We start from the raw sequence: 18,433 nt of genomic DNA, 5'->3' as shown, positions 1-18,433 counted from the left end.
CTCAAGCGACATTCCTGACACACAGCGGGTTTCTATACGCGTCTGTTCCCTTCCTCCGTCCGCGTATTCCTTCCCTCTCCATCCCCCTCCTGCCTCCTCCCCTGGTCCCACAAAAAGCGCTCCTCACAGGGCTCTGCACCTCTGAGCTCCTGGAACGTCCGCGGCGTGAGGCCTCTGGACCTGCCGACCACCACCCGGCCGTCCAGCCCTGGCACGGGTTGCCAAGGCCTTGGTGCTGGGACCTGGAGTCTGAGGGACCCCGGAATGAGCTCGAGGGTCTTGTCCCCTTCTCCCAAGGGTGAAAAGTTTAATCTACGCCCACCTAATGGTTGCCCCAGGCTGGGTGGAGAAGGAGAGAATGCCCCAGAGAGGGAGACCGAGAGTCCCAGTGGGGCCCGTGGCGGAGTTCCCCATATGCAGAGACTGACAACAGACCCAGAGACCCCACCCGGGCTGGGCTGGTCTCGCCCTGGAGTCACAGCCAGCCCGCCCCAACCCACGGAGGGAGAGAACGACGTCGGGCGGCCCCTACCCTTGGTACCGGGGTCAGAGCGGCGCCTCCTGAATCCTCGTGGGGTTCCTGTCTTTCCCTTCCTGTCTAGACCAGCACAGAAGTCCCCCACGTCTGCTTGCAGAGCTGCTCTTGGCTTTGCCCGACGCTGGACCCTGTGATCCTGGGAGCGTCGATGGGAGGCCCTCTGCGGAAGGGACCCTCCACGAGCAGGGACTGTGGGGAGGCAGCTCCTGGTGGACGGGGACCCCCAGCGCCCCTCGGAGCCCACTCCACGCACTCGTTGGTTTCCTTCCTAGCAGGGCTGGGCCGGCGGGGTGAGCTGCGACCCTGTGACCCTGCGACCCTGCAACAGGCTTCAGCCAAGGCAGAGCCTAGGGGCTCAGCCCTTGCAGCACAAGCACCCTCCTCTAGGCACCTTGAAAATGAATGGAATTCTCCCGATGGCTCCTCCAGGGTTACCCTGCGGCAGGCTGTCCCCACCTCCCTCCATCCAGGTCCCTCCTGCACCAATGAGCTTAAAACTCAGCCATTTGTCCCACGCCAGAAACGACAGGGTATCCCCACCCCTCGACACCGGGCCGGGCTCCAAGCTAAGGTAAGAAGGCGGCACGTTGGTCTTCCCCTGAGCATGTCTGACGCACCGTGGCCTCCCAGGGGGCACCCTCTTGGGACATCCTCCAGGGGGGCCCGTGTGGCCAGGGGCTGGCCAGGCTCCTAGCACTGTGGGCGACGCCCTGGCCAACGATAAGGAGCCTCGTGCCCTCCTTGGATAGAGAACTCCGTAGCGGGGATCCGTCTATGAACGGGCTTCGCCGGGAGCTCTTTCAGGCCCCTCAAAGCCCGGTATCCACGGAAGGACTTGTGGGGCTGCCATCTGACTGGTGTTTTTTGTTTGCTTGCTTTTGTTTTATGGAGGAGGGATGGTTCGAGGAGAGCTGGCGGCGGACAACGGAGAGGCCTACTCAGGTCCCCCGCAATCTCCGGGACCCTTCCTCTCCCGCCAGTGCCGCCCGGGGTGGGTGCCGGTCGGGCGCAGTCACGGAGCCCTCCGAAGGCAGCCCTATACACAGATTTACATTTCTTTCTGGAATGGTCGGGGCAGGGGTGTGGTCCAACAGATGGCGAGCAGGTTACAGGTGTGTCAGGCCGAGAAAGGTCTCGGCTCAGCGTCTCCTGATTGGCTGTCAGTGAGTCACTGCAGCCAGGTCCCGGAGCAGAGCTAATGGGCTGTCACGGAGTCGGGTTCATGCCCTGCTTTATCTTTCGAGCCTTCTCCCGCCACCCAGACGGACAACGCTCCCTGTACTGGCAGTGACGCTTTCGGGCTGCTGACTGCAGGTCAGTGGGACATGCCCTTTGGGTGGCCTTCCCAGTAGTGCATGATTTCACCTTGTCCTTGCCCCACCCTGACACCTCGAGCCTTCCCTGCCGAGGAGGGAGGAGCGCACCTGCCGCGAGAGGGATTCGAGGGGCCTGCTGGCTGCCTGCGACCTGGCGAGGCCGCAAAGGGGTTTCCTCAGCCCAGAAAGACTCGCCTGAACTAGCCGACAACATAAAATGCTTGTGGGTAAACATTCTGGAAGGTAATTCCAGACCCGGGGAGAGGCCTCCAGGGAGCAGGGAAATGTTGCCGTGGTGACCCAGCAAGCCTCCGAGGGGCTGGGGAAGAGGAGCAGAGGGCTGGCGTGGAGGGGAAAGCACCCTGTGCCCTGGCTTTCCGGACACGAGGGACCCCTGGACACAGAGGTCGCGGCAAGGGTGCCGTCCCCCGGCCTGGGTCACACGCACATGCAGCGGCTCACTCTTCCCAGGCCCTTTGTGGGTGTGGCTTCGAGGCCTCCTAGCCCGGGAGGGCTGGGCCGGGCGGTTGTCCCCGAGTCCGAGATGGGACAGAGCAAGATGGGCTCTGTGGGCCTCGACACACACACAGAGCCCAGGCCCCAGGCGGACACAGGGGCCGCAGGAGCCGACACGGGGACGTCAGCCGTCAGCCGCTCTTGGCCAGGCTCCCTTTGTGCCCGGGCAGCAGCTGCGACCCCCGGGGACACGCAGCGGGGGTCCTGGTTGACGGCTGCAAGTTCCGAGAAGCCCAGGATCTCAGCCCACAGCTCTGCGCCCTGCCCTCCCCCTCCCCCTGCCGCCTGAGCGGAGGACAGTGTGTGCCCGGCCGCGGGGGGACGGCCGCTGGAGAGGCCTTGGCGGGCCCCTTGCCAGCTCCCCCGGCTGCCCACCCGGCGCGGCCCGGCCGCCATGTGGGACACCTGGGCAGGACGCCAGAGGAACCATCCACCTGCTGGGCCCGGGGGCAGAGGGGCTCCTCGGGGGCCGGAGTGGAGCTCCTGGTTGTCTTGGACGCCCCCACGCAGTGCTGACCTACTCCTGGCTGTCCCACGGCCACTGACACGTCGTCCCTCCCATGGGGAGATGCAGGAGCCCACCTGGGAGACCCGCAGAGACCCGCAGAGCGCGGGGTTGGGAGGAGCCTTGCCTCACCCCATCGCGCCCCTGCCTTGTTCAGATGGGGACCTGAGGCCCCGGAGAGCAGCGGGTGGGACCAGGTTGCAGGAGGGAGCCGCGGGCGGGGACCAATGCAGGTTCCCAGACCCACATGCCAGGTCGTGGACACACCTTCTGGTCTCCCCGGGGAGCGCTCTCCTCCAGCCTCCCCCTGAGTTCAGGTCTGGGCTGCGCCTCCCCAGCCCCACTCCTCGCACACCTTCTCTTCTCTTCTTTTTTTTTTTTTTTTTGAAAGGTTTTTCACTTATTTATTTGAGAGAACGAGTGAGCAGGGGAGAGGGACAGAGAAAGAGAGGGACAAACTGCCCCCACCCCGCTGGGCACAGAGCCTGAGAAGAGACCCCGGGATCGTGACCTGAGCCCATGTCAGATGCTTAACCCCATTGAGCCGCCCAGACGCCCCTTGACACAGGGCTTGTGGGGCCCGACTCCCCTGCACACCTCCTCCATGTGACAGGCAGCTCTGGTGCCCCCTGCCCAGGGACCCCAGCCCCCCACCCTCCCCCAGGACGACCCCCCAGCTCCCCACCCCCTTCCCCAAGGCCCCCCCAGCCCCCCACCTCCATCCCCAGGATGCCCCCCCAACCCCCCACTCCCCTTCCCCAGGGCGCCCCCCAGCCCCCACCCCCTCCCCCAAGGCATCCTCCCAGCCCCCACCCCCTACCCCAGGGCGCCCCTCCAGCCCCCCACCCCTCCTGGCTGAGCTCTCCCTGGGAGGGGGCCTTGGGGTCAAGGGTGGGGCCAGGGCTGCCATAGGAGGAGCTGCTGAATGACGAAGTCTGAAACTGCTGCTGACCAGGGGAGGCTGGAAGACTCCCAGGAGGAGATTAGAGGCAGAGCCCAGGGCTCGGGGCATGGGGGGGGGGCTGAAACCCGGGGCCCATGGGAGGGGCAGGGCTAGCGGGGCCGGGGTGCCAGGCCACCCGCACCTCTGCAGCCTTGGGGGCCTCAGGACCCCATCCTGGCCTGTGCCACCCGCGGGTGATGGGGCTGGATGGTGCCCCGACCCCACCCGCGTCCCCAGGCCCCATCTCCCTCCCGCCGTGCCGTGACCCAAGTGCACCTGCTCTGAGAGTAAACAGCAAATGCAAGGCCCGGGGCGGGGGCGGGGCAAGGCTGAAACTGGGTGCCGGGAGCCCGATGAGTCACCGTCTCGCTCTGAGGCCACCAGGGGAGAGAAGGGCCACGGAGGGTGGGGGCAGGACAGCCGGGGCACAGCACAGGCTGCCCAGACCCCGCACGCCCCTCCTCTGCTCGGAACCCTCCCTTCCAACCTCTTCATGTCCCAGGGGAGGCCCAGAGGGGACTAGCGACCCATCGAGAGACACACAGGACATCACCGGTCTTGGCCCTTGGCCGCTGTGGGTTCGAATCCCAGGGCCAGGCGTGAAACTCGCAGTGGGCTGGCCCCGCCGGGAATCGCACCCCCAGCCTCCTGGAGGGCTTCCTGAGAGACATTTGTAATTATGACCATTGCCAAAGAAGCAGGTGCGTCCCCAAGCTGCCCCGGGGACAGGGGAGACGTGCGGCCCCACCGCAACCTGCCGCCAGCCAGGTGTCGCCCGTCCCCGGAAGCCCTGCCCAGTGGCCTGACATCACGGGCTGGACCTGCTCTGCCAGAAAGAACGGTTCCACCCCGGGGAGGGGGTGCGAAGGGACCCAGGCCTGGCGTGGCGTCCGACCCATCTCTCCTGGCTACAAGGCCCCGTGCCCCTCCTGCTGCCCACCTCCCACCCCCAGCCTGGGCCCCGGGGGCTGCATGGGGTCAGTCACGGGGGGCCACGCCGTGGGTCGCAAGGTCCAGCCTTCCCCGGCGACATGGGGGTCCATGGTCAGAGGGCGGAAGCTGGAGAAGTCGGAGGAGCAGCTCGGCGGGGACCTGGGCAGCTTTCCGGCAGCCCCGAGCCTCATCGGTGAGGCGGGATGACAAGCGCTGCCCCGCGGCGCTGTGCGGGCCCCAGGGAGCGCCCTGCGTGGGCACCGGGGGGCCGCCCGGCATGTGGGCCCCAGTTTTCAGAAGATAGAAATAGTGGGCAGCCCGGGGGCTCAGCGGTTTAGAACTGCCTTCAGCCCAGGGTGTGATGCTGGGTCCCTGGATCGAGTCCCGAGTCGGGGTCCCCGCAGGAAGCCTGCTTCTCCCTCTGCCTGGGTGTCTGCCTCTGTGTGTGTGTGTGTGTGTGTGTGTGTGACGAATAAATAAATAAAATCTTAAAAAAAAAAACTAGTATATAGGAGGGGACTCTGAATGCCCGAGTTTATATCCAGGAGAGTGGTGATGAGCCTTTGTCTTTCTTTTTTTTTCTTAATATTTTATTTATTTATTTGAGCTGGAGAGCAGGCACAAAGGGGGTGAGGCCACGGGGGAGGGAGAAGCCAACACCCCGCGGGGAGCCGGATGCGGGACTGGATCCCAGGGCCTGAGCCCAGGGCAGACGCAGAGCTGCCGACATCTCTGAAAGGCCGTGACAAGGTGGCCCCCGAGCACCCCGGCCAGTGAGGTGAGGGGGCTCCTGCTGGGAGGCAGAGCACACAGGGTGCTCTGAACAGCAAGGCCGGAGAAAGGCAGCAGCCCTGGCTGCTTGGGGCTCAGCGTGCACCCCGAAGCAGCCGCGCCTCCTGGCCTGGGCCCTTGGCCTCCCCCAGCAGCCTCCCCCCATTCCAACCCCGTGGAGCAGTACAGGTGCCCTCGGGCGGTCCTCCCGCAGCCTCTTCTCACGTGGGTCCCGGGCTCACCCAAGCATTGCCCCCGCTCCCCAACGCTGTCGCCTCCGGAAGCCTCCCTCGGCCAGGGACCTCTCGCAGCCTCGAATTCCCAAGAGAGATGAGGAAATGTTTGGGCCGTGAAGGCAGGGACCGAACGGGCCCTCCCCGTGACAGGGGCCGACGGACGGTGCACCCCAGCGCCCAGGCCAGTCGCGGCATCTGCTGCCGTCCCACGGGGCCATTCACTGCAAGCCCCTGTGCCAGTGTCACGCGGGGAGTCACCCGGGGCCGAGACCCGGGGCCTTGCCAGCCGAGGATTCCGCGCTGGGCCTCCCCATCATTCCCTCTGTGATGTCCCTCTGTCTGCGTCCCCAGCCGAGCTCTCGGATGACAGTGGAGCATCTGTCCCAGTCTCGGCCTGGGCGCCTTAGACTCAGGGGCGTCATCAGGGGCCTTTGGAATTCAGGACTAAAAAGCCCCGAAAGTCCCCACGAGCTCAGTAGGCCCGGGACAAACACGTAGAGGGAGTTGCCTGTGATCAAGCTCGCGTATTCCCGAAGCTGCAGGAGTTCCCTGGGGGCAGCTCCCCCGAAGTGCCCGGGGAAAGGCTAGGGACCTGAATCTCCTGCCCCCAAACACGCGGTGTGGGCCCTCTTCTCACACGTGGCCGAGCCACCTCCTAAGGCAAGGGCTCAGGGGGACCCAGAGAATTGCCTCAGTTTCTCCACAGCCTCCAGCTCCTGTGGGGAGAGCCTTTCTCCTTCCTTGTGCATCAGTGCGGGAGGCTGGGAGAGGGGACGGGCAGGGGAGGGGGGAGAGGGCTAATTGAGGAGTGACCGTGGAGATTCATCAAGCCTGAAGAGACCTTGAGGAGGCATCTAGCCAGCACTTCATTCAATTCCTTCAGCAAACATTTATTCAGCTTTATGGGGTGCCGAGCACTGGGCTAGGCCCTGGGGATAGAGGACTGAAAACACAGACCCACCCCCGGGAAGCCTCCAGAGGGGAGGAGAGCAGCAGGCAAGCCGGCGGGGCGCGGGGGTGGTGGGGCCCACACCCAGAAGCTGTGCGGGGCAGTTGGGGGGGCGGGCGGGTCCCACACAGGACGTGGGGCCTCGGGCCTGCGGGAGGCGAGGGTCTGCCAGCCGGGAGCACACAGGCACCCGGAGAGACACAGGAGGGGGCAAGGTCTCTCTAGAATCTGGAGGACTTTAATATGCGGTCCCCCCCCTTTTTTTGAAGATGTAATTGGCTTTATGAAGCGATTCAAGGGCTGGGCAGCGCCCCGGTCGCAGGGAGATGCTCCCTCCCGTACGCCCTCTGGAGACGTATTTCCCCCAAATCGGGGAGTAAGGCCGCCGCCTACGACTGCGTGGCCTCGGGCAGTGCTAGGCGCCTGTACGGCCAGGCACGCTCGCTCCGCGGGACTTTGGGAGGCGGCTCCGTCGGCCTCACCCTCGTTCCTGGGTGGGCCCGCCGGGACCATTGGGCGCAGGGCAACTGGCGGGAAACTGAGGCCGCAAGCAATTTTCATGCCGTAGAAAGGATAGTGTCACGGGTGAGGCTGGGCTGTGTGACAGCGTGGACCACTCGTGTGGCTCCCGCACGCCGCGCCCCCGGGCGAGCTCCACGGGGCTCTGGCACTCGGCTCCACCTGCGTCACGCTCACCCCGACCGCAGAGTCCAGGCGGATGCCGGCCACTCGTGGGCGACGCGTGTTTGGAACTCTCCGGGGCCTGTGCCTTCTGGAACGCATGTGACGTCGTGGCGGGGAAGGGGGTCTCCGTGCGTCACACCCGAGTGGACGCCTCGCATGGGGCACACCAGGACACGGCACGGGGAGTGTCCCAGGAACGGCCCTATCCTACGACTTGCCGATCCCCAGGACCAGCCCCAGAGAAACGAAAGCAGACGTCCACACCGAGTCGAGTCCAGGAAGGTCGGCCGCGGCGTTACCCACTCGAGGCCAGGATCAGGGCCAGCGCGGCTATCAGCGCTGCTGGGCGGCCCGGCCGGCCGGCGCCCGTCACCCGGCGCACCTCGGCTGGACCCGGAGCCCGGCTGCGGAAGGGCGGCCACGCTCGTGATCCCATGATTCCATTTAGATTCTAGAAGAGGCGAAGCCACAGTGAGGTGACCAGTGGTTTGTCCGGAGCTGGAAAAGGAGGAGGCGTACTGCAGAGGAGCGCCAGGGAAACGGGCGGCGGCGCGGTGGTGGCAGGTGCGGGACGGCACGCATGCACCAAACGCATCGGGACAACACATAAGAGGAGTGTATTTTGTTGTATGGAGCTGGTATCTCTAGTGAACCGCTTTAAAAAGTGGGGGGGCTGGGTGGCTCAGCAGTTGAGCATCTGCCTGCGGCCCAGGGCATGACCCTGGGGTCCCGGGATCGAATCCTGCGTCGGGCTCCCCGCAGGAGCCTGCTTCTCCCTCTGCCTGGGTGTCTGCCTCTTTCTGTGTCTCTCAGGAATAAATAAAGAAAATATTTAAAAATAAAAAAATGAAAAAAAAAAAAAAAGGAGAGAAGGGGAAAGGTCCCTGAGAGCCCTGGGGGTGGGGGGGCAGGGTTACCAAGGCAGGAAGAGAGAGCGTTCCTCTGCTGAGATGGGGAGGAAGGAGATAAGGGGTGGAATCCATGGAGTGTGCAGGTGTGAGCAGGCTCTGTCTGGGCAGCTCGGCTCTGGGCCAGGGCGCAAAGCCCCCCCGGGCGTTCAAGCCTCCCTGGCCGGCATGACACAAACGGGAGAGCGCTTCGGAAACAGGGGCCCCAGGCCCTGGAGGACGGCCCCTCACCTGGAGGACTGGCCATTATCCGGGGACGGCCCCCATTACCCTCCCTACCTGGAGGACAGCCCCTCACCTGGACGATGGTCCCTTACTCTGGAGGATGGCCCCTCACCTGGAGGACAGTCCCTACCTGGAGGGTAGCCCCTCACCTGGACGATGGTCCCTTACCCTGGAGGACGGCCCCTCACCTGGAGGATGGCCCCTTACCTGGAGGACTGGCCATTACCCGGGGACGGCCCCCTCACCTGGAGGATGGCCCCTTACCTGGAGGACTGGCCATTACCTGGGGACGGCCCCCTCACCTGGAGGACAGTCCCTACCTGGAGGACGGCCCCTCACCTGGAGGGTAGCCCCTCACCTGGACGATGGTCCCTTACCTGGAAGATGGCCCCTCACCTGGATGATGATCCCTTACCCTGGAGGACGGCCTAATTCCCAGGCTCCAATCCCAGGGTCCACACGGGGAAATCCGGTGCTAATCGTATCCTGCCTGCGGCCTGTGGGGAGAATAGGGTCAGAACAGGCTCCTTTGGGCTGCGCTGGGACACGCGCCTCAGGGTCCCAGTGCCCAGGTCACTCCGCCCCTTTCTCGTCACGCTGGTGGCTCCCGGAGCTCCTGGGGACCCGGCCTGACATCGGCTTCTGCGCGCTCCTCCTGCAGCCGATGTGTGGAGGTCTTTAGGGTAAATGCTCTACGACCGGAGGCCTCTCCCTGGAGGTGTGTTTGGTCCTTCGGGGCTGTCGGCCTGCCACGGTGACTGCGAGGTGGAGGAGGAAAGAAATGTCTTCTAGTCCCTCTTAGGTTCGGTGACTAGACTCTAAGAATTAATGAAAAAAAAAAAAAAAAACAAATTAGCAGGAGAAAAGGCCTACACGGATTACCCCGTAGTTGCCGTTGGTATTTTAATATTAGCGCGCGTGCAGGCCTTCGGGGAGGCAAAGCGAAGACAGAAAGGGCGGTGAACGTATACCTTAGGGGCGCCCGGGTGGCTCCCGGAGAAGAGCCGGCGACTCTTGACCTCGGGGCGGTGAGTTCGAGCCCCGTGTCAGGTGTAGGGATGATTTAAATAAATACTTTTTTTCCCATTTTTTTTCTTACCATTTTAAGAAACAGGGATAAATTGTGAGAAGATGAAGGGGAAGGGGTTTGGAGGTGGTAATTGTGGGAAGGTGAATATATGTGGGAATTCCTGGAAGATAAGGATTATTTAGTAAGATTTCGATCGCGCGGACTCCTCTCGGCCTTGTCTTCATCTGCACGGGAAAGACGGCTCTTCTTTTCCTGGTGGCAGAGCGGGGGCACCGACCCAGGGGAGGCACCGTCCCAGGGAGGCCCCCTGCCTCGAGGCAGCTGGGGGAGGGCAGAGAGCTTTGCCTCCGCTGCTTTTCCTCAGTTGCCTTAAGCTCAAAAGAATCTTTTCAGCAAGGTGGCGTGTTCGGGGCGGCACACTCTGGTCCCCTTCTAAAGTTTATGGGGCACTTCCTTATGCACCAGGCACTGTTTTAAATATTTTCCATGCATTGACTTATTTGATCCTCAACAACCTGTTGTGGTAGGTACGAGGCGGTACCCAGGGACCTCAGAGATCAGAAACTTGCCCAAAGTTCTGCTATAAAGTGCCGGGGGGTGAAGCCCGGATCCCGAAGCGAGTAGTCAGACCTCAGAGCTGACGCTCCCAACCTTGGGTCTGAATGTCAGTCATTCTCAACGTTTTGGTCTCGGGACCTCTTTATTCTCTGAAAACTTATTGAAGTCTCCAAAGATTTTTTTGTTTTGTTTTGTTCATGTGGGGGACGTCTACTGCTATTTATCAGATTAGAAATCAAAACGGAAGGATTCAAAATATCACTTTAAAAATAACAATAATAAACTCACTCTATTAAGTCATAAATAACATTTTAATTTAAAAACCTATTTGAGGGCAGCCCGGGTGGCTCAGCGCTTTAGCCCTGCCTGCGGACCAGGGTGTGATCCTGGAGACCCGGGATCGAGTCCCACGTCGGGGTCCCTGCGTGGAGCCTGCTTCTCCCTCTGCCTGGGTCTCTGCCTCTCTCTCAGTGTCTCTCATGAATAAATAAATAAAATCTTTAAAAAATAAATAAATAAAAATAAAAACCTATTTGAGGGACGTCTGGGTGGCTCAGCCCATTAAGCGTCTGCCTTCGGCCAGGTCCTGGGGTCCGGGCCTGCCTCAGGCTCCCCGCTCAGCAAGAAGCTTGCTTCTCCCTCTCCCTCTGCCATCCCCCCGACCCGCGCTCTCTGCCCCTCTCTCTCTCTCTCTCTCTCTCTCTCAGAAATGAATAAAGTCTTTAAAAAAATAAAAAAAAAAACATTTTCTAAAACAAAAACTTTCATGAGAATATGACATTGCTTTACATTTTTTTCTTCCAGATCTCTGAATCTGTATTGTGGCTTTTCTTTGACACCAAACTGAAACTCAACAAATGGAATTTCTTAGAGGTTAGTTACAATTGTGGGATCCGAAACCGTATCGGGGAACGTCTGGTACCCTGCAACATTAAAACCCATTGTTCTATCTTTCGCTCTGCGGAAAAATTTGGGGGGGTTGATGGATACGTTCCCTATTTTTTTATTGTGTTGTTAGTTCCACAGGCTTCCGCAAATGTTGAAACTTGTTAAATTGTACGGTTTAAATATCTGCAGTTAATCGTATGTCAATTGTTACTCAATAAAACTGTTAGAAAAGACAAAAACAACCCTGAGAACCAGATTGTCCTGATTTATTCAGAGAAGCAGAATGGCGTGAAGTAAAACGACAGAGCCAGGTCTGTCTGGCACCTCCTAGCTACATGAGCCTGGGCATTTGTTGATTAATGAGTTAATGTGATCATTCATTCATTTCACACGCGCCGAATGTCCTTAAGCTCTGCCTGCTGTTGGCCTGGAGCAGGAAACGAGGCAAGATCCTCCCCGGAGTTTACAGTCCAGAGGAGACGATGACTGAACAAGCAGCACAGAGCTCTACAGAGTCACCAGGAGCAGAAGTTACTCGGGGGGCAGGGGTGCAATCTGGGAATGCTTCCTGGAAGAGGTGCCATGGAAGCGCCTTAGGACCCCCTTAGGCCTAAATCTAGAGAGAGGGATTTAATCAGGCAAGGACGGGGAAGAGGAGTTTTCCCAGCTGAGGAAATAAAACCGCAGAAGCCCGGAGCCGCGGAGAGGGGTTTGGGGTAGCGATACGATGGCCTGTGGTCAGGCCGGGGGGGGGGCCTTACCCAGGCTTCATTCACCCTGCAGGTGGCGGAGAGTCGCAGATGGACATCAGGTAAGAGCGCTGAGGTCACAGGCGCGCTCGGGGAAGATCACGGCTCCGTGGCACAGTCGAGAGCCCACTGGAGGCGGCAGGAAGAGGGCGCAAAGCCGAGGCTGAGGCCCTCAGCAGGCCGGGACGGGGGCAGGCGAGACGCGCTGCTGCTCTGCGTGAAGGGAGCGGCTCACCACGGGTAAAGGGGTTTTAAACTGATTTTTTTATTTTTTATTTTATTTTTTTAAAGGTTTTATTTATTTATTCATGAGAGACACAGAGAGAGAGAGGCAGAGACACAGGCGGAGGGAGAGGCAGGCTCCATGCAGGGAGCCCTACGTGGGACTCGATCCCGGGACCCCAGGGTCACAACCCCAGCCAAGGCACACGCTCCACCGCTGAGCCACTGGGGTGCCCATAAAATAGGTTCTAATTACAAAACTAGGGATCCCTGGGTGGCGCAGTGGTTTAGCGCCTGCCTTTGGCCCAGGGCGCGATCCTGGAGACCCGGGATCGAATCCCACGTCAGGCTCCTGGTGCATGGAGCCTGCTTCTCCCTTTATCTGTGTCTCTGCCTCTCTCTCTCTTTCTGTGTGACTATCATAAATAAAAAATTAAAAAAAAAAAAACTAATGCTGTTCTTCAAAGTGGAGCCATACGAAAGCATCTACGGCAAATACTAAAGGCCAGTTCCAGCCCCAGGGGGGTGGAGTCAGTCCCCGAGGAGCAGGCTCTGAGCCCCCAGCCAGACAGGAACCCCCTGCTGACAGCCCCTGTGTGAGCACAGATGCAGCCTCATTCTGGGATGTGTTTGGGAATTTTTATCTGGAAGCTCAGCCAAGATTCTGTGTGTTGAGCCTGGCCAACAATTCGGAAGCTAAAAAAAAAAAAAAAACCCTGTTGCTTAAAATAGAAGGGATTCCATTGTTTGCCTTTAAGAGCACGGACAACGTATGCAAAAGAACTATTGGGGGGGAGCAGTCACAAAGAGGTTAGAAGGACAGGCTGAGGTCTGGATTGGATGCGCAGAGGACGAAAGCAGGAAGTATGGACAGAAAAACAAAAAGTATGGACAGATACAGGGACGAGGCTGGAGCACCAGGGACACAGGTTTCAAAACTCTGTATAATAGTGAAAGGGAATATAAGGGAAGGGAGAAGAAGTGTTTGGGAAATATCAGAAAGGGAGACAGAACATGAAGACTCCTAACTCTGGGAATCGAATTAGGGGTGGTGGAAGGGGAGGAGGGCGGGGGGTGGGGGTGACTGGGTGACGGGCACTGAGGGGGGCACTTGACGGGATGAGCACTGGGTGTTATTCTGTATGTTGGCAAATTGAACACCAATAAAAAATAAATTTATTATTAAAAAAAAGGAAGCTTGGAAGAGCTGCAGAGGGAAAGGGGAGGTCCTGGGGTACTTGACTTCAAGAGTGAGGTCATAGGGCGGTTCAGTGACCACAAAACACGGGACGTGGCCATGGTGATGGAGGGTCTTTGGGGTTGAGGCCAACAAACAAAGGGGCTCCTGGATTGGATGGGGCGTCTCCGTGGGCTTTGGAAGCACCCAGGAGGAAGGCAGGATGAGGAGAGAGGCCCCGCACGTCCCCCCATCCGTAAAGAAAGAGTCACGGAAGCAGCAGGTGGTCGAGAGGAGTGATGAGGAGGGGACAGGTAGCAAAGTCACAGGGAAGGGGCCTCAGAGGGACCTCTGGCAGTGACACCCCCAACGCCTGGAAAGCAGGGAGCCTCCGTCACCCCGCGGATGCTGCTGGGAGCTGGGGTCCTCGAGGGAGCCAGGGTCCTGTCGAGGCCGCAGGTGCTGGGAATAATCCACGGAAGGGCTGAGGTGAGCACGTGGGGAACCGTCGTGGGCCGACTCCTAAATGGCAAAATGGAAAAGTCTAGGACAAAGGAAAGCAGCGGAAGGCTTGGTCTCGGGAGAGGAAGCCCAGGCCAGTAAGGGGATGAGCACACGGGGGTGAATCCACCTCCAAGGGGCTGACACTTCAGGTGGTGATCTGTACAACTGAGAGGATGCTCAGCTCCGTGGCCGGTGGCCTCCTCTCGGGGGAGGACAGTCTCCATAGAAAGCTGGGGAGGAGGGTGGGTTGGCATCTGGGGGCGGGATTGGCCCTAGACAAGACTGACGGGCTTTACAGGAATCCTAGGGGTGCTGGGGGGTGCAGTCGGTTGAGCGTCTGATTCTTGGTTTCGGCTCAGGTCTTGATCCCAGGGTCATGGGATTGACCCCTCCTCTGGCTCCGCGCTCAGCACAGCGTCTGCTTAGCACTCTCTCTGCACCTTTCCCCTTGGCTCTCCCTCTCTCCAAAATAAATTGACTCTTAAAAATAAAAAAAATTAAAAAAAAAAAGGAATCCTAAACCAAGTGAGAGTTATTTAACGTCTCTGGGACTCAGTTTCCTTATCTGTAAAATGCGTACAAGAACGCCTAACTTGGTCCTTTTCCGGTGTTCAAGATGTCTAAGCAAGGACGTGGTGGGTCCTCCGGTGCAAAATTCCGGATTTCCCTGGGTCTTCCGGTAGGAGCCGTCATCAATTGTGCTGACAACACAGGAGCCAAAAATCTGTATATTATCTCTGTGAAGGGGATTAAGGGACGATTGAACAGACTTCCTGCTGCTGGTGTGGGGGACATGGTGATGGCCACAGTGAAGAAAGGCAAACCAGAGCTCAGGAAGAAGGTACATCCAGCAGTGGTGATTTGACAACGAAAATCATACCGGAGAAAAGATGGTGTGTTTCTCTATTTTGAGGATAATGCGGGGGTCATAGTAAATAATAAAGGTGAAATGAAAGGTTCTGCTATTACAGGACCAGTCGCAAAGGAGTGTGCAGACTTGTGGCCCAGGATTGCTTCCAATGCTGGCAGCATTGCATGATTCTTTGGTGTATTTGTTTTAAAAAAAAAAAAAAATTATTTGTTCTCAGAAAAACAAAAAAACAAACAAACAAAAAAAACCAACCAAACAAACAAAAAAGAACGCCTAACTTGCCAGGATGTTCCAAATTTTAGAAATAAAGTTAGAATAAGTCACTTAACCAAGTGTCTGGCCCAAGACATGTTTTCAGTAAACAATAGCTGCTGTGACTTCTCCTACTGTTGTGATTAAGTCCCTTCGGGAAGGCTGAGGCGTGGATGAGAGACGGTGTGGGGTTGAAGTCAGAGGGTGTGAGAAACCCAGGAGTGCAGCCCACGCCTTCCTCTCCTGCTTCCCGCCCCTCCTCACCCTCAAGCCTCCTCCTCCAGTGCACGTGGAGGTGGCGGGGGGGGGGGGGGGGGGCGCAAGCTGGTGCAGGTGGCTCTGGACAACCGCGTGGAGGGTCCTCAAGAAGTTGAAAATCGAGCTACCCTATGACCCCGCAATTGCACCGCTGGGGGTTTACCCCAAAGATACAGATGTCGTGATCCGAACGGGCACCTGCGCCCCGGGTTCACGGCAGCAGTGTCTACAGTAACCGGACTGCAGGACGAGCCCTGACGCCCAACGACAGACCGGGATGAAGGGGATGTGCTCCACACACATAGTGGGACACCACTCGGCCCCCAGAGGGGTGAAATCTTGCCATGCCGTGGACGGACCGGAGGGTATCGCGGGGCGGGAAATAAGTCAATCAGGGAAAGAGCATTATCCGATGACTTCACTCATATGGAATTAAGAAACAAAACAGAGGATCATAGGGGAAGGGACGGCAAAATAGAACGAAACGAAACAGAGAGGGAGACAAACCATAAGAGACTGAATCACAGCAAACAGTCTGAGGGGCGCTCTAGGGGAGACGGGGTCACCGGGTGACGGGCGTTGGGGAGGGCACCTGCTGTCACGAGCCCTGGGTGTGACCTAAAACTGATGAGTCACTGAGCTCTGCCTCTGAAACCCATAATACATTATATGGTCATTGAATTTAAACAAAATCTAAAAAAAAAAGAAGAAAAAGTTTTTAGGGGGATCCCTGGGTGGCACAGCAGTTTGGCACTGCCTTGGGCCCAGGGCATGATCCTGGAGTCCCGGGATCGAGTCCCACATTGGGCTCCCTGCAGTGAGCCTGCTTCTCCCTCTGCCTGTGTCTCTGCCTCTCTCTCTGTTTCTCATGAATAAATAAATAAAATATATTTTTTTAAGTTTTTAAAGTTCAAAGAAATTTTTTAAAAAAGGAAGAAATAAATGTGGCCCTTGGCTCCCCCTAGGACCCGGGCCTTCTCTGTACTGAAGACAGAGCCCCCATCACAGACAGACACCAGATCCGCTGCCCGGTGGACCACCCCGCATCTCCTTGTCGGGAGCCCAGACCCCTCCACTCAGTCCCAGCCCCTGCAGGGGTAGTGCCCCGACCCCTCAGCCTGCAGCGGGCAAAACCTCGTCCCGAGGACCAGCCCTGGGCGGCAGAGGCAGGCCCCAGGGTTGGGCGCCCGGCGGGCGGGAGGAAGCCCACGGCCCACGGCCCGGCCTTTCCCCCACCGCCTGCCCCCCACGCCCCGCGGGCCCTCCTCTGGCCCGTCTCCGTGCTCAGGGCGCGGCGGGCACGGAGCTGGTGTGCAGAGCGTCGAATGTTCTTGGTCGGGCGCACAGGGCCTCGGGGGCACGCGGGCACACACGCACCTCCCCATCTCCCTCTGCCCCAGCCTGGGCTCCGCCACTCCCACCCGTGCTCCGCCACCCCGACCCGCGCCGGCGGCATCCGTGGGGACAAGTCGTGGCTCGGGAGGCTGTGGAGGGGCCTTTGAAGCCACAGCAGCTCCACCAGGAGCTCGTCCAGGTCCGTCCTGTCCATCCAGGTCACTGAAGGTCCCCGTGACCATCTGTCTCTTCCTTCCTCCTTCCCTCCCTCCCTCTTCTTTCTTTCTTTCTTTCTTTCTTTCTTTCTTTCTTTCTTTCTTTCTTTCTTTCTTTCTTTCTTTCTTTCTTTCTTTCTCTTTCTTTCTTTCTTTCTTTCTTTCTTTCTCTTTCTTTCTTTCTTTCTTTCTTTCTTTCTTTCTTTCTTTCTTTCTTTCTCTTTCTTTCTTTCTTTCTTTCTTTCTTTCTTTCTTTCTTTCTTTTCAGAGAGCGAGTGAGCAGGAGGGACGGGGGAGGAGACAGGCTGTGCGCCCACACAGAGCCCGCGTGAGGCTACATCTCAGGACCCTGACGTCATGCCCTCAGCCAGACTGGGGGTTGGACGCTTAACCAGCGGGGTCCCCCAGGCACCCGCCGCCCATCTCTTTACCCATCAGCAGTTTGCCGTGACGAAGGGGGACTGCACGTCTGGATCTCCGTGCGCCGTCGGTGCCCCATTACGACAAACCCTGGGGATGCCTGCTGACGTCCCCCATCCCTTCCTCCTTAGCCTCGTCTGTCAGGCCTGCCCTCTGAGGCCCACGGGAGGCCGCTCATTGGGTTCTGACGTTGCCCGGCCGGGGCCTCACCTGGCAGGGCCCAGGCCCCCACCCTGGGGTAGCCCCCCCAGGGCCGCAGCCGGCCGCAGCCTGCCCCAGCAGGCCTGGTTGGGAATACCTCCAGCCCCAGCAGGGCCCAGTGTCAGCTTCGGGCCTTCCTGGGGTAGAAGGAGGCTCGGGGTGGGGCTGCCAAAGTCAACAAGCCCGCCTCCACGGGCAGGGACTGGTTTGGCACCTGCTGCCCACATACTTGGTCTCGGCCTCCTCTGGGGTCAGCTGGAGTTCCTCCCCCACCCCAAGTTCTCCGGGTATAAAGCTCCCCCGTGTCCGTCACGCTGTCTGGTCGTGCTTGTTAGGACCGTAGCGCGGCCGGCCCCTCCAACAAGCCCCTGGAGGTCCCACCCTCTCAGCCTGACCCTAAGACGCAGATGGACACACCTACCTACCAATGTATGGCCCCGTTACTGTGCCTCGACTATCCCATCGCCCCATTAGCACTACTGTTCCAGGTGAGAGGCCCAGTCGTTCGCTCCAAGAACTGCTGGGGCAGGTTTCAATAGTTTGCTCCCTCAGATTCCTTACATCCTTTGCTTCAAAAGTGCTTGCTTTGCTGTTCCCACCGGTCCCTGACTGCTGCATTGGGACCAGCTCCCAATTCTGAAGCCGTGTGGACCTTGCTGTCCTGCGCAAAGGCTGCCAACCCTCCATTGAGGTGGCCCTGTCCCTCCCCGAGATGACCCGTTAGCTGGGCTTTTGTCCTCAGGAGGTTGCACTGCTGTTACCTGGGGGGTAGACCCTCAACCGGGTCTGCAGCCCCCCAACGCTGTGTCTCCGGAGTTCCTGGGCCCCGAGCCCAGCTCCCTGCCCTACAGCTGCCCCGACCAGGAGGCCGGTCCACAGCCAGGCCGCCCCCTCCCCGTCCTGTCGCTCGCAGGCAGACAGAAGACATGGAAGGGAGGGAAACGGTTGGATTTAACTAACAAATGGCGAGGGGTGCAACTGGGGTTGGATGGAATCCCCACCAATCCAGGCTTCTCCCACTTGTGCTGGGAGGAGAGCAACACTCTCACCCTCTGCAACAGCCTGATTTGTTTTGCAAACTATGAGGATGTTCTGTGCGAGGCCCCAGGGAAGCCGCGAGAGCGGGTGGGGGGGCCAGGCGGTGGGTTCTACTGCAGCGGGAACTACCCCCCACCCCGTGCCCCCTTCTTCCTTCCTACTTCCAACACTCTCCAGATTCTCCTGGCCCC

The 18,433-nt window shown here is 59.3% G+C and overlaps 1 pseudogene; it reads left to right on the top strand.

Moving 5' to 3' along the window:
- The first annotated feature begins 14,254 nt into the window (after positions 1-14,254).
- LOC144315299 (large ribosomal subunit protein uL14 pseudogene) lies at positions 14,255-14,763 on the top strand (annotated as a pseudogene).
- The last annotated feature ends 3,670 nt before the right edge of the window (positions 14,764-18,433 follow it).

Source organism: Canis aureus, chromosome 6, assembly GCF_053574225.1.
Source record: "Canis aureus isolate CA01 chromosome 6, VMU_Caureus_v.1.0, whole genome shotgun sequence".
NCBI lineage: Eukaryota > Metazoa > Chordata > Mammalia > Carnivora > Canidae > Canis > Canis aureus.
The sequence above is the reverse complement of the archived record's forward strand: the minus strand, read 5'-3'. Positions and strand labels throughout refer to the sequence as shown.